This window comes from Phyllobates terribilis, unplaced genomic scaffold, assembly GCF_046119375.1.
Source record: "Phyllobates terribilis strain yellow unplaced genomic scaffold, ASM4611937v1 Scaffold_2615__1_contigs__length_118915, whole genome shotgun sequence".
NCBI lineage: Eukaryota > Metazoa > Chordata > Amphibia > Anura > Dendrobatidae > Phyllobates > Phyllobates terribilis.
The window spans coordinates 1-12200 of record NW_027365372.1 but is presented as its reverse complement, the minus strand read 5'-3'; the positions used below and the strand labels follow the sequence as shown (position 1 = coordinate 12200).

The following is a 12200-nucleotide window of genomic DNA, read 5'->3' as shown; positions in this document are numbered from 1 at the left end:
GTGCAGGCATGTAAGGGATCTAGAGGTTGACAACATGTCTTCTTAACGGGAGTCCAGGAGCTCATCTCCACAAATGGACTTTTCAGGATCCTTGGGTGGCTCCGTAGTTTGAAATCAATTCTGGTTATCGCTTCTCGGCCTTTTGGCTAAGATCAAGTGTAGTATCTGTTCTTATCAGTTTAATATCTGATACGTCCCCTATCTGGGGACCATATATTAAATGGATTTTTAGAACAGGGAGATGGAAAAAGAGCTTGCTCTGTCCACTCCACGCATTGACCTGGTATTGCAGTATCTCCAGGACCGGTGCACCCCTTCTTTAATGCAGTTTCTAAAATCAGAAAGAATTGAATTCAATGTTTTTTGTTCATTTTGCTTGTTTGTCGGATTTTGGGATGGACTCTTTGGCTTTGCTTTTCTTCTCCTCATTGGATTTTTCATGTTCAAAGTTGCAGAAGCCAGATTACAAGCTCATTTTGGTTCATCTTCAGCAACTGTGCATTGCATTGCCATGTAATGTGATGCAATGCTATCTTTCTAGCTCTCCCTTTTTACTTCCTTTTGGATAAACAGACATATTAGGCAAGCATTTTGGAGCTTTCACCTAAATAACTACAGGTGGTGAGATAAGCTGCACAATATAATTGACCTTTCAGTATATTGTTGCACACACACCATCTATTTAGCAAATGCCCTTGTTATCAACAGCAGCCTTTTAAACTCACCTGAGCTAACAGGTATGTGCGCTGGTTACTCTGCTGCGCTTAAAATTTCTTTTTTGGTTTGCTACAATGCCTTTTCTGAAACGTTGTCTCCTTCTGCTGGAACACTGACTTCTTTCATTTAATGCCTGCAGACTATAAAAGAGAACCCAACCCAAAAAGTTTGGTTGATTAGTCTGTGGCATTCTGTTAAACTGTTGCTTATGGCGGTCTCTGTGAGCTTCTCAGCGACATTCAGCCAGCCAGGTATCCTGCCTGCAGTAGATGGAATGTGGCAATGGAACGCTGGCTGCGCGTGTCATAATAGGCTCTGAGCCTTTATATACCTGTGCACAGCAGCAGCCACCTTCAGTCTGCTGCTGGACAGCCAGCAGCAGCAGCAGCAGGAGAGGTATGTAATCAGGAGCCCTCCTGCTAAGGGTAGACAGCTGCTCGTTCCACCCCACCCCCCGCCTTAATTGGTTCTCCTCCCTTCCAACGGTGTTGAGGCGGGTGGGAACAGCAGGGGGTGAAGGTGCTGTGTTTAAAGAGGTGGAGTTATGCAGATCTAAAACGCGTGGATTGCAGCAGCAGCAAGCCGAAAAGTGCAGGCATGTAAGGGATCTAGAGGTTGACAACATGTCTTCTTAACGGGAGTCCAGGAGCTCATCTCCACAAATGGACTTTTCAGGATCCTTGGGTGGCTCCGTAGTTTGAAACCAATTCTGGTTATCGCTTCTCGGCCTTTTGGCTAAGATCAAGTGTAGTATCTGTTCTTATCAGTTTAATATCTGATACGTCCCCTATCTGGGGACCATATATTAAATGGATTTTTAGAACAGGGAGATGGAAAAAGAGCTTGCTCTGTCCACTCCACGCATTGACCTGGTATTGCAGTATCTCCAGGACCGGTGCACCCCTTCTTTAATGCAGTTTCTAAAATCAGAAAGAATTGAATTCAATGTTTTTTGTTCATTTTGCTTGTTTGTCGGATTTTGGGATGGACTCTTTGGCTTTGCTTTTCTTCTCCTCATTGGATTTTTCATGTTCAAAGTTGCAGAAGCCAGATTACAAGCTCATTTTGGTTCATCTTCAGCAACTGTGCATTGCATTGCCATGTAATGTGATGCAATGCTATCTTTCTAGCTCTCCCTTTTTACTTCCTTTTGGATAAACAGACATATTAGGCAAGCATTTTGGAGCTTTCACCTAAATAACTACAGGTGGTGAGATAAGCTGCACAATATAATTGACCTTTCAGTATATTGTTGCACACACACCATCTATTTAGCAAATGCCCTTGTTATCAACAGCAGCCTTTTAAACTCACCTGAGCTAACAGGTATGTGCGCTGGTTACTCTGCTGCGCTTAAAATTTCTTTTTTGGTTTGCTACAATGCCTTTTCTGAAACGTTGTCTCCTTCTGCTGGAACACTGACTTCTTTCATTTAATGCCTGCAGACTATAAAAGAGAACCCAACCCAAAAAGTTTGGTTGATTAGTCTGTGGCATTCTGTTAAACTGTTGCTTATGGCGGTCTCTGTGAGCTTCTCAGCGACATTCAGCCAGCCAGGTATCCTGCCTGCAGTAGATGGAATGTGGCAATGGAACGCTGGCTGCGCGTGTCATAATAGGCTCTGAGCCTTTATATACCTGTGCACAGCAGCAGCCACCTTCAGTCTGCTGCTGGACAGCCAGCAGCAGCAGCAGCAGGAGAGGTATGTAATCAGGAGCCCTCCTGCTAAGGGTAGACAGCTGCTCGTTCCACCCCACCCCCCGCCTTAATTGGTTCTCCTCCCTTCCAACGGTGTTGAGGCGGGTGGGAACAGCAGGGGGTGAAGGTGCTGTGTTTAAAGAGGTGGAGTTATGCAGATCTAAAACGCGTGGATTGCAGCAGCAGCAAGCCGAAAAGTGCAGGCATGTAAGGGATCTAGAGGTTGACAACATGTCTTCTTAACGGGAGTCCAGGAGCTCATCTCCACAAATGGACTTTTCAGGATCCTTGGGTGGCTCCGTAGTTTGAAACCAATTCTGGTTATCGCTTCTCGGCCTTTTGGCTAAGATCAAGTGTAGTATCTGTTCTTATCAGTTTAATATCTGATACGTCCCCTATCTGGGGACCATATATTAAATGGATTTTTAGAACAGGGAGATGGAAAAAGAGCTTGCTCTGTCCACTCCACGCATTGACCTGGTATTGCAGTATCTCCAGGACCGGTGCACCCCTTCTTTAATGCAGTTTCTAAAATCAGAAAGAATTGAATTCAATGTTTTTTGTTCATTTTGCTTGTTTGTCGGATTTTGGGATGGACTCTTTGGCTTTGCTTTTCTTCTCCTCATTGGATTTTTCATGTTCAAAGTTGCAGAAGCCAGATTACAAGCTCATTTTGGTTCATCTTCAGCAACTGTGCATTGCATTGCCATGTAATGTGATGCAATGCTATCTTTCTAGCTCTCCCTTTTTACTTCCTTTTGGATAAACAGACATATTAGGCAAGCATTTTGGAGCTTTCACCTAAATAACTACAGGTGGTGAGATAAGCTGCACAATATAATTGACCTTTCAGTATATTGTTGCACACACACCATCTATTTAGCAAATGCCCTTGTTATCAACAGCAGCCTTTTAAACTCACCTGAGCTAACAGGTATGTGCGCTGGTTACTCTGCTGCGCTTAAAATTTCTTTTTTGGTTTGCTACAATGCCTTTTCTGAAACGTTGTCTCCTTCTGCTGGAACACTGACTTCTTTCATTTAATGCCTGCAGACTATAAAAGAGAACCCAACCCAAAAAGTTTGGTTGATTAGTCTGTGGCATTCTGTTAAACTGTTGCTTATGGCGGTCTCTGTGAGCTTCTCAGCGACATTCAGCCAGCCAGGTATCCTGCCTGCAGTAGATGGAATGTGGCAATGGAACGCTGGCTGCGCGTGTCATAATAGGCTCTGAGCCTTTATATACCTGTGCACAGCAGCAGCCACCTTCAGTCTGCTGCTGGACAGCCAGCAGCAGCAGCAGCAGGAGAGGTATGTAATCAGGAGCCCTCCTGCTAAGGGTAGACAGCTGCTCGTTCCACCCCACCCCCCGCCTTAATTGGTTCTCCTCCCTTCCAACGGTGTTGAGGCGGGTGGGAACAGCAGGGGGTGAAGGTGCTGTGTTTAAAGAGGTGGAGTTATGCAGATCTAAAACGCGTGGATTGCAGCAGCAGCAAGCCGAAAAGTGCAGGCATGTAAGGGATCTAGAGGTTGACAACATGTCTTCTTAACGGGAGTCCAGGAGCTCATCTCCACAAATGGACTTTTCAGGATCCTTGGGTGGCTCCGTAGTTTGAAACCAATTCTGGTTATCGCTTCTCGGCCTTTTGGCTAAGATCAAGTGTAGTATCTGTTCTTATCAGTTTAATATCTGATACGTCCCCTATCTGGGGACCATATATTAAATGGATTTTTAGAACAGGGAGATGGAAAAAGAGCTTGCTCTGTCCACTCCACGCATTGACCTGGTATTGCAGTATCTCCAGGACCGGTGCACCCCTTCTTTAATGCAGTTTCTAAAATCAGAAAGAATTGAATTCAATGTTTTTTGTTCATTTTGCTTGTTTGTCGGATTTTGGGATGGACTCTTTGGCTTTGCTTTTCTTCTCCTCATTGGATTTTTCATGTTCAAAGTTGCAGAAGCCAGATTACAAGCTCATTTTGGTTCATCTTCAGCAACTGTGCATTGCATTGCCATGTAATGTGATGCAATGCTATCTTTCTAGCTCTCCCTTTTTACTTCCTTTTGGATAAACAGACATATTAGGCAAGCATTTTGGAGCTTTCACCTAAATAACTACAGGTGGTGAGATAAGCTGCACAATATAATTGACCTTTCAGTATATTGTTGCACACACACCATCTATTTAGCAAATGCCCTTGTTATCAACAGCAGCCTTTTAAACTCACCTGAGCTAACAGGTATGTGCGCTGGTTACTCTGCTGCGCTTAAAATTTCTTTTTTGGTTTGCTACAATGCCTTTTCTGAAACGTTGTCTCCTTCTGCTGGAACACTGACTTCTTTCATTTAATGCCTGCAGACTATAAAAGAGAACCCAACCCAAAAAGTTTGGTTGATTAGTCTGTGGCATTCTGTTAAACTGTTGCTTATGGCGGTCTCTGTGAGCTTCTCAGCGACATTCAGCCAGCCAGGTATCCTGCCTGCAGTAGATGGAATGTGGCAATGGAACGCTGGCTGCGCGTGTCATAATAGGCTCTGAGCCTTTATATACCTGTGCACAGCAGCAGCCACCTTCAGTCTGCTGCTGGACAGCCAGCAGCAGCAGCAGCAGGAGAGGTATGTAATCAGGAGCCCTCCTGCTAAGGGTAGACAGCTGCTCGTTCCACCCCACCCCCCGCCTTAATTGGTTCTCCTCCCTTCCAACGGTGTTGAGGCGGGTGGGAACAGCAGGGGGTGAAGGTGCTGTGTTTAAAGAGGTGGAGTTATGCAGATCTAAAACGCGTGGATTGCAGCAGCAGCAAGCCGAAAAGTGCAGGCATGTAAGGGATCTAGAGGTTGACAACATGTCTTCTTAACGGGAGTCCAGGAGCTCATCTCCACAAATGGACTTTTCAGGATCCTTGGGTGGCTCCGTAGTTTGAAACCAATTCTGGTTATCGCTTCTCGGCCTTTTGGCTAAGATCAAGTGTAGTATCTGTTCTTATCAGTTTAATATCTGATACGTCCCCTATCTGGGGACCATATATTAAATGGATTTTTAGAACAGGGAGATGGAAAAAGAGCTTGCTCTGTCCACTCCACGCATTGACCTGGTATTGCAGTATCTCCAGGACCGGTGCACCCCTTCTTTAATGCAGTTTCTAAAATCAGAAAGAATTGAATTCAATGTTTTTTGTTCATTTTGCTTGTTTGTCGGATTTTGGGATGGACTCTTTGGCTTTGCTTTTCTTCTCCTCATTGGATTTTTCATGTTCAAAGTTGCAGAAGCCAGATTACAAGCTCATTTTGGTTCATCTTCAGCAACTGTGCATTGCATTGCCATGTAATGTGATGCAATGCTATCTTTCTAGCTCTCCCTTTTTACTTCCTTTTGGATAAACAGACATATTAGGCAAGCATTTTGGAGCTTTCACCTAAATAACTACAGGTGGTGAGATAAGCTGCACAATATAATTGACCTTTCAGTATATTGTTGCACACACACCATCTATTTAGCAAATGCCCTTGTTATCAACAGCAGCCTTTTAAACTCACCTGAGCTAACAGGTATGTGCGCTGGTTACTCTGCTGCGCTTAAAATTTCTTTTTTGGTTTGCTACAATGCCTTTTCTGAAACGTTGTCTCCTTCTGCTGGAACACTGACTTCTTTCATTTAATGCCTGCAGACTATAAAAGAGAACCCAACCCAAAAAGTTTGGTTGATTAGTCTGTGGCATTCTGTTAAACTGTTGCTTATGGCGGTCTCTGTGAGCTTCTCAGCGACATTCAGCCAGCCAGGTATCCTGCCTGCAGTAGATGGAATGTGGCAATGGAACGCTGGCTGCGCGTGTCATAATAGGCTCTGAGCCTTTATATACCTGTGCACAGCAGCAGCCACCTTCAGTCTGCTGCTGGACAGCCAGCAGCAGCAGCAGCAGGAGAGGTATGTAATCAGGAGCCCTCCTGCTAAGGGTAGACAGCTGCTCGTTCCACCCCACCCCCCGCCTTAATTGGTTCTCCTCCCTTCCAACGGTGTTGAGGCGGGTGGGAACAGCAGGGGGTGAAGGTGCTGTGTTTAAAGAGGTGGAGTTATGCAGATCTAAAACGCGTGGATTGCAGCAGCAGCAAGCCGAAAAGTGCAGGCATGTAAGGGATCTAGAGGTTGACAACATGTCTTCTTAACGGGAGTCCAGGAGCTCATCTCCACAAATGGACTTTTCAGGATCCTTGGGTGGCTCCGTAGTTTGAAACCAATTCTGGTTATCGCTTCTCGGCCTTTTGGCTAAGATCAAGTGTAGTATCTGTTCTTATCAGTTTAATATCTGATACGTCCCCTATCTGGGGACCATATATTAAATGGATTTTTAGAACAGGGAGATGGAAAAAGAGCTTGCTCTGTCCACTCCACGCATTGACCTGGTATTGCAGTATCTCCAGGACCGGTGCACCCCTTCTTTAATGCAGTTTCTAAAATCAGAAAGAATTGAATTCAATGTTTTTTGTTCATTTTGCTTGTTTGTCGGATTTTGGGATGGACTCTTTGGCTTTGCTTTTCTTCTCCTCATTGGATTTTTCATGTTCAAAGTTGCAGAAGCCAGATTACAAGCTCATTTTGGTTCATCTTCAGCAACTGTGCATTGCATTGCCATGTAATGTGATGCAATGCTATCTTTCTAGCTCTCCCTTTTTACTTCCTTTTGGATAAACAGACATATTAGGCAAGCATTTTGGAGCTTTCACCTAAATAACTACAGGTGGTGAGATAAGCTGCACAATATAATTGACCTTTCAGTATATTGTTGCACACACACCATCTATTTAGCAAATGCCCTTGTTATCAACAGCAGCCTTTTAAACTCACCTGAGCTAACAGGTATGTGCGCTGGTTACTCTGCTGCGCTTAAAATTTCTTTTTTGGTTTGCTACAATGCCTTTTCTGAAACGTTGTCTCCTTCTGCTGGAACACTGACTTCTTTCATTTAATGCCTGCAGACTATAAAAGAGAACCCAACCCAAAAAGTTTGGTTGATTAGTCTGTGGCATTCTGTTAAACTGTTGCTTATGGCGGTCTCTGTGAGCTTCTCAGCGACATTCAGCCAGCCAGGTATCCTGCCTGCAGTAGATGGAATGTGGCAATGGAACGCTGGCTGCGCGTGTCATAATAGGCTCTGAGCCTTTATATACCTGTGCACAGCAGCAGCCACCTTCAGTCTGCTGCTGGACAGCCAGCAGCAGCAGCAGCAGGAGAGGTATGTAATCAGGAGCCCTCCTGCTAAGGGTAGACAGCTGCTCGTTCCACCCCACCCCCCGCCTTAATTGGTTCTCCTCCCTTCCAACGGTGTTGAGGCGGGTGGGAACAGCAGGGGGTGAAGGTGCTGTGTTTAAAGAGGTGGAGTTATGCAGATCTAAAACGCGTGGATTGCAGCAGCAGCAAGCCGAAAAGTGCAGGCATGTAAGGGATCTAGAGGTTGACAACATGTCTTCTTAACGGGAGTCCAGGAGCTCATCTCCACAAATGGACTTTTCAGGATCCTTGGGTGGCTCCGTAGTTTGAAACCAATTCTGGTTATCGCTTCTCGGCCTTTTGGCTAAGATCAAGTGTAGTATCTGTTCTTATCAGTTTAATATCTGATACGTCCCCTATCTGGGGACCATATATTAAATGGATTTTTAGAACAGGGAGATGGAAAAAGAGCTTGCTCTGTCCACTCCACGCATTGACCTGGTATTGCAGTATCTCCAGGACCGGTGCACCCCTTCTTTAATGCAGTTTCTAAAATCAGAAAGAATTGAATTCAATGTTTTTTGTTCATTTTGCTTGTTTGTCGGATTTTGGGATGGACTCTTTGGCTTTGCTTTTCTTCTCCTCATTGGATTTTTCATGTTCAAAGTTGCAGAAGCCAGATTACAAGCTCATTTTGGTTCATCTTCAGCAACTGTGCATTGCATTGCCATGTAATGTGATGCAATGCTATCTTTCTAGCTCTCCCTTTTTACTTCCTTTTGGATAAACAGACATATTAGGCAAGCATTTTGGAGCTTTCACCTAAATAACTACAGGTGGTGAGATAAGCTGCACAATATAATTGACCTTTCAGTATATTGTTGCACACACACCATCTATTTAGCAAATGCCCTTGTTATCAACAGCAGCCTTTTAAACTCACCTGAGCTAACAGGTATGTGCGCTGGTTACTCTGCTGCGCTTAAAATTTCTTTTTTGGTTTGCTACAATGCCTTTTCTGAAACGTTGTCTCCTTCTGCTGGAACACTGACTTCTTTCATTTAATGCCTGCAGACTATAAAAGAGAACCCAACCCAAAAAGTTTGGTTGATTAGTCTGTGGCATTCTGTTAAACTGTTGCTTATGGCGGTCTCTGTGAGCTTCTCAGCGACATTCAGCCAGCCAGGTATCCTGCCTGCAGTAGATGGAATGTGGCAATGGAACGCTGGCTGCACGTGTCATAATAGGCTCTGAGCCTTTATATACCTGTGCACAGCAGCAGCCACCTTCAGTCTGCTGCTGGACAGCCAGCAGCAGCAGCAGCAGGAGAGGTATGTAATCAGGAGCCCTCCTGCTAAGGGTAGACAGCTGCTCGTTCCACCCCACCCCCCGCCTTAATTGGTTCTCCTCCCTTCCAACGGTGTTGAGGCGGGTGGGAACAGCAGGGGGTGAAGGTGCTGTGTTTAAAGAGGTGGAGTTATGCAGATCTAAAACGCGTGGATTGCAGCAGCAGCAAGCCGAAAAGTGCAGGCATGTAAGGGATCTAGAGGTTGACAACATGTCTTCTTAACGGGAGTCCAGGAGCTCATCTCCACAAATGGACTTTTCAGGATCCTTGGGTGGCTCCGTAGTTTGAAACCAATTCTGGTTATCGCTTCTCGGCCTTTTGGCTAAGATCAAGTGTAGTATCTGTTCTTATCAGTTTAATATCTGATACGTCCCCTATCTGGGGACCATATATTAAATGGATTTTTAGAACAGGGAGATGGAAAAAGAGCTTGCTCTGTCCACTCCACGCATTGACCTGGTATTGCAGTATCTCCAGGACCGGTGCACCCCTTCTTTAATGCAGTTTCTAAAATCAGAAAGAATTGAATTCAATGTTTTTTGTTCATTTTGCTTGTTTGTCGGATTTTGGGATGGACTCTTTGGCTTTGCTTTTCTTCTCCTCATTGGATTTTTCATGTTCAAAGTTGCAGAAGCCAGATTACAAGCTCATTTTGGTTCATCTTCAGCAACTGTGCATTGCATTGCCATGTAATGTGATGCAATGCTATCTTTCTAGCTCTCCCTTTTTACTTCCTTTTGGATAAACAGACATATTAGGCAAGCATTTTGGAGCTTTCACCTAAATAACTACAGGTGGTGAGATAAGCTGCACAATATAATTGACCTTTCAGTATATTGTTGCACACACACCATCTATTTAGCAAATGCCCTTGTTATCAACAGCAGCCTTTTAAACTCACCTGAGCTAACAGGTATGTGCGCTGGTTACTCTGCTGCGCTTAAAATTTCTTTTTTGGTTTGCTACAATGCCTTTTCTGAAACGTTGTCTCCTTCTGCTGGAACACTGACTTCTTTCATTTAATGCCTGCAGACTATAAAAGAGAACCCAACCCAAAAAGTTTGGTTGATTAGTCTGTGGCATTCTGTTAAACTGTTGCTTATGGCGGTCTCTGTGAGCTTCTCAGCGACATTCAGCCAGCCAGGTATCCTGCCTGCAGTAGATGGAATGTGGCAATGGAACGCTGGCTGCGCGTGTCATAATAGGCTCTGAGCCTTTATATACCTGTGCACAGCAGCAGCCACCTTCAGTCTGCTGCTGGACAGCCAGCAGCAGCAGCAGCAGGAGAGGTATGTAATCAGGAGCCCTCCTGCTAAGGGTAGACAGCTGCTCGTTCCACCCCACCCCCCGCCTTAATTGGTTCTCCTCCCTTCCAACGGTGTTGAGGCGGGTGGGAACAGCAGGGGGTGAAGGTGCTGTGTTTAAAGAGGTGGAGTTATGCAGATCTAAAACGCGTGGATTGCAGCAGCAGCAAGCCGAAAAGTGCAGGCATGTAAGGGATCTAGAGGTTGACAACATGTCTTCTTAACGGGAGTCCAGGAGCTCATCTCCACAAATGGACTTTTCAGGATCCTTGGGTGGCTCCGTAGTTTGAAACCAATTCTGGTTATCGCTTCTCGGCCTTTTGGCTAAGATCAAGTGTAGTATCTGTTCTTATCAGTTTAATATCTGATACGTCCCCTATCTGGGGACCATATATTAAATGGATTTTTAGAACAGGGAGATGGAAAAAGAGCTTGCTCTGTCCACTCCACGCATTGACCTGGTATTGCAGTATCTCCAGGACCGGTGCACCCCTTCTTTAATGCAGTTTCTAAAATCAGAAAGAATTGAATTCAATGTTTTTTGTTCATTTTGCTTGTTTGTCGGATTTTGGGATGGACTCTTTGGCTTTGCTTTTCTTCTCCTCATTGGATTTTTCATGTTCAAAGTTGCAGAAGCCAGATTACAAGCTCATTTTGGTTCATCTTCAGCAACTGTGCATTGCATTGCCATGTAATGTGATGCAATGCTATCTTTCTAGCTCTCCCTTTTTACTTCCTTTTGGATAAACAGACATATTAGGCAAGCATTTTGGAGCTTTCACCTAAATAACTACAGGTGGTGAGATAAGCTGCACAATATAATTGACCTTTCAGTATATTGTTGCACACACACCATCTATTTAGCAAATGCCCTTGTTATCAACAGCAGCCTTTTAAACTCACCTGAGCTAACAGGTATGTGCGCTGGTTACTCTGCTGCGCTTAAAATTTCTTTTTTGGTTTGCTACAATGCCTTTTCTGAAACGTTGTCTCCTTCTGCTGGAACACTGACTTCTTTCATTTAATGCCTGCAGACTATAAAAGAGAACCCAACCCAAAAAGTTTGGTTGATTAGTCTGTGGCATTCTGTTAAACTGTTGCTTATGGCGGTCTCTGTGAGCTTCTCAGCGACATTCAGCCAGCCAGGTATCCTGCCTGCAGTAGATGGAATGTGGCAATGGAACGCTGGCTGCGCGTGTCATAATAGGCTCTGAGCCTTTATATACCTGTGCACAGCAGCAGCCACCTTCAGTCTGCTGCTGGACAGCCAGCAGCAGCAGCAGCAGGAGAGGTATGTAATCAGGAGCCCTCCTGCTAAGGGTAGACAGCTGCTCGTTCCACCCCACCCCCCGCCTTAATTGGTTCTCCTCCCTTCCAACGGTGTTGAGGCGGGTGGGAACAGCAGGGGGTGAAGGTGCTGTGTTTAAAGAGGTGGAGTTATGCAGATCTAAAACGCGTGGATTGCAGCAGCAGCAAGCCGAAAAGTGCAGGCATGTAAGGGATCTAGAGGTTGACAACATGTCTTCTTAACGGGAGTCCAGGAGCTCATCTCCACAAATGGACTTTTCAGGATCCTTGGGTGGCTCCGTAGTTTGAAACCAATTCTGGTTATCGCTTCTCGGCCTTTTGGCTAAGATCAAGTGTAGTATCTGTTCTTATCAGTTTAATATCTGATACGTCCCCTATCTGGGGACCATATATTAAATGGATTTTTAGAACAGGGAGATGGAAAAAGAGCTTGCTCTGTCCACTCCACGCATTGACCTGGTATTGCAGTATCTCCAGGACCGGTGCACCCCTTCTTTAATGCAGTTTCTAAAATCAGAAAGAATTGAATTCAATGTTTTTTGTTCATTTTGCTTGTTTGTCGGATTTTGGGATGGACTCTTTGGCTTTGCTTTTCTTCTCCTCATTGGATTTTTCATGTTCA

General features: G+C 44.8%; 10 non-coding genes across 10 annotated transcripts; all 10 read left to right on the top strand.

Moving 5' to 3' along the window:
• Positions 1-126: 126 nt before the first annotated feature.
• On the top strand, positions 127-317 carry LOC141246739 (U2 spliceosomal RNA). Its single transcript, XR_012310303.1, has one exon. It is a non-coding gene; the product is annotated as a U2 spliceosomal RNA (small nuclear RNA).
• A 1115-nt stretch (positions 318-1432) lies between these two features.
• LOC141246736 (U2 spliceosomal RNA) lies at positions 1433-1623 on the top strand. The gene has a single exon (XR_012310301.1). It is a non-coding gene; the product is annotated as a U2 spliceosomal RNA (small nuclear RNA).
• A 1115-nt stretch (positions 1624-2738) lies between these two features.
• LOC141246725 (U2 spliceosomal RNA) lies at positions 2739-2929 on the top strand. Its single transcript, XR_012310290.1, has one exon. It is a non-coding gene; the product is annotated as a U2 spliceosomal RNA (small nuclear RNA).
• A 1115-nt stretch (positions 2930-4044) lies between these two features.
• On the top strand, positions 4045-4235 carry LOC141246714 (U2 spliceosomal RNA). The gene has a single exon (XR_012310279.1). It is a non-coding gene; the product is annotated as a U2 spliceosomal RNA (small nuclear RNA).
• A 1115-nt stretch (positions 4236-5350) lies between these two features.
• LOC141246702 (U2 spliceosomal RNA) lies at positions 5351-5541 on the top strand. Its single transcript, XR_012310268.1, has one exon. It is a non-coding gene; the product is annotated as a U2 spliceosomal RNA (small nuclear RNA).
• A 1115-nt stretch (positions 5542-6656) lies between these two features.
• On the top strand, positions 6657-6847 carry LOC141246779 (U2 spliceosomal RNA). Its single transcript, XR_012310342.1, has one exon. It is a non-coding gene; the product is annotated as a U2 spliceosomal RNA (small nuclear RNA).
• A 1115-nt stretch (positions 6848-7962) lies between these two features.
• On the top strand, positions 7963-8153 carry LOC141246768 (U2 spliceosomal RNA). Its single transcript, XR_012310331.1, has one exon. It is a non-coding gene; the product is annotated as a U2 spliceosomal RNA (small nuclear RNA).
• A 1115-nt stretch (positions 8154-9268) lies between these two features.
• LOC141246757 (U2 spliceosomal RNA) lies at positions 9269-9459 on the top strand. Its single transcript, XR_012310320.1, has one exon. It is a non-coding gene; the product is annotated as a U2 spliceosomal RNA (small nuclear RNA).
• A 1115-nt stretch (positions 9460-10574) lies between these two features.
• On the top strand, positions 10575-10765 carry LOC141246745 (U2 spliceosomal RNA). Its single transcript, XR_012310309.1, has one exon. It is a non-coding gene; the product is annotated as a U2 spliceosomal RNA (small nuclear RNA).
• Positions 10766-11880: 1115 nt separating this feature from the next.
• LOC141246696 (U2 spliceosomal RNA) lies at positions 11881-12071 on the top strand. Its single transcript, XR_012310262.1, has one exon. It is a non-coding gene; the product is annotated as a U2 spliceosomal RNA (small nuclear RNA).
• Positions 12072-12200: the final 129 nt, after the last annotated feature.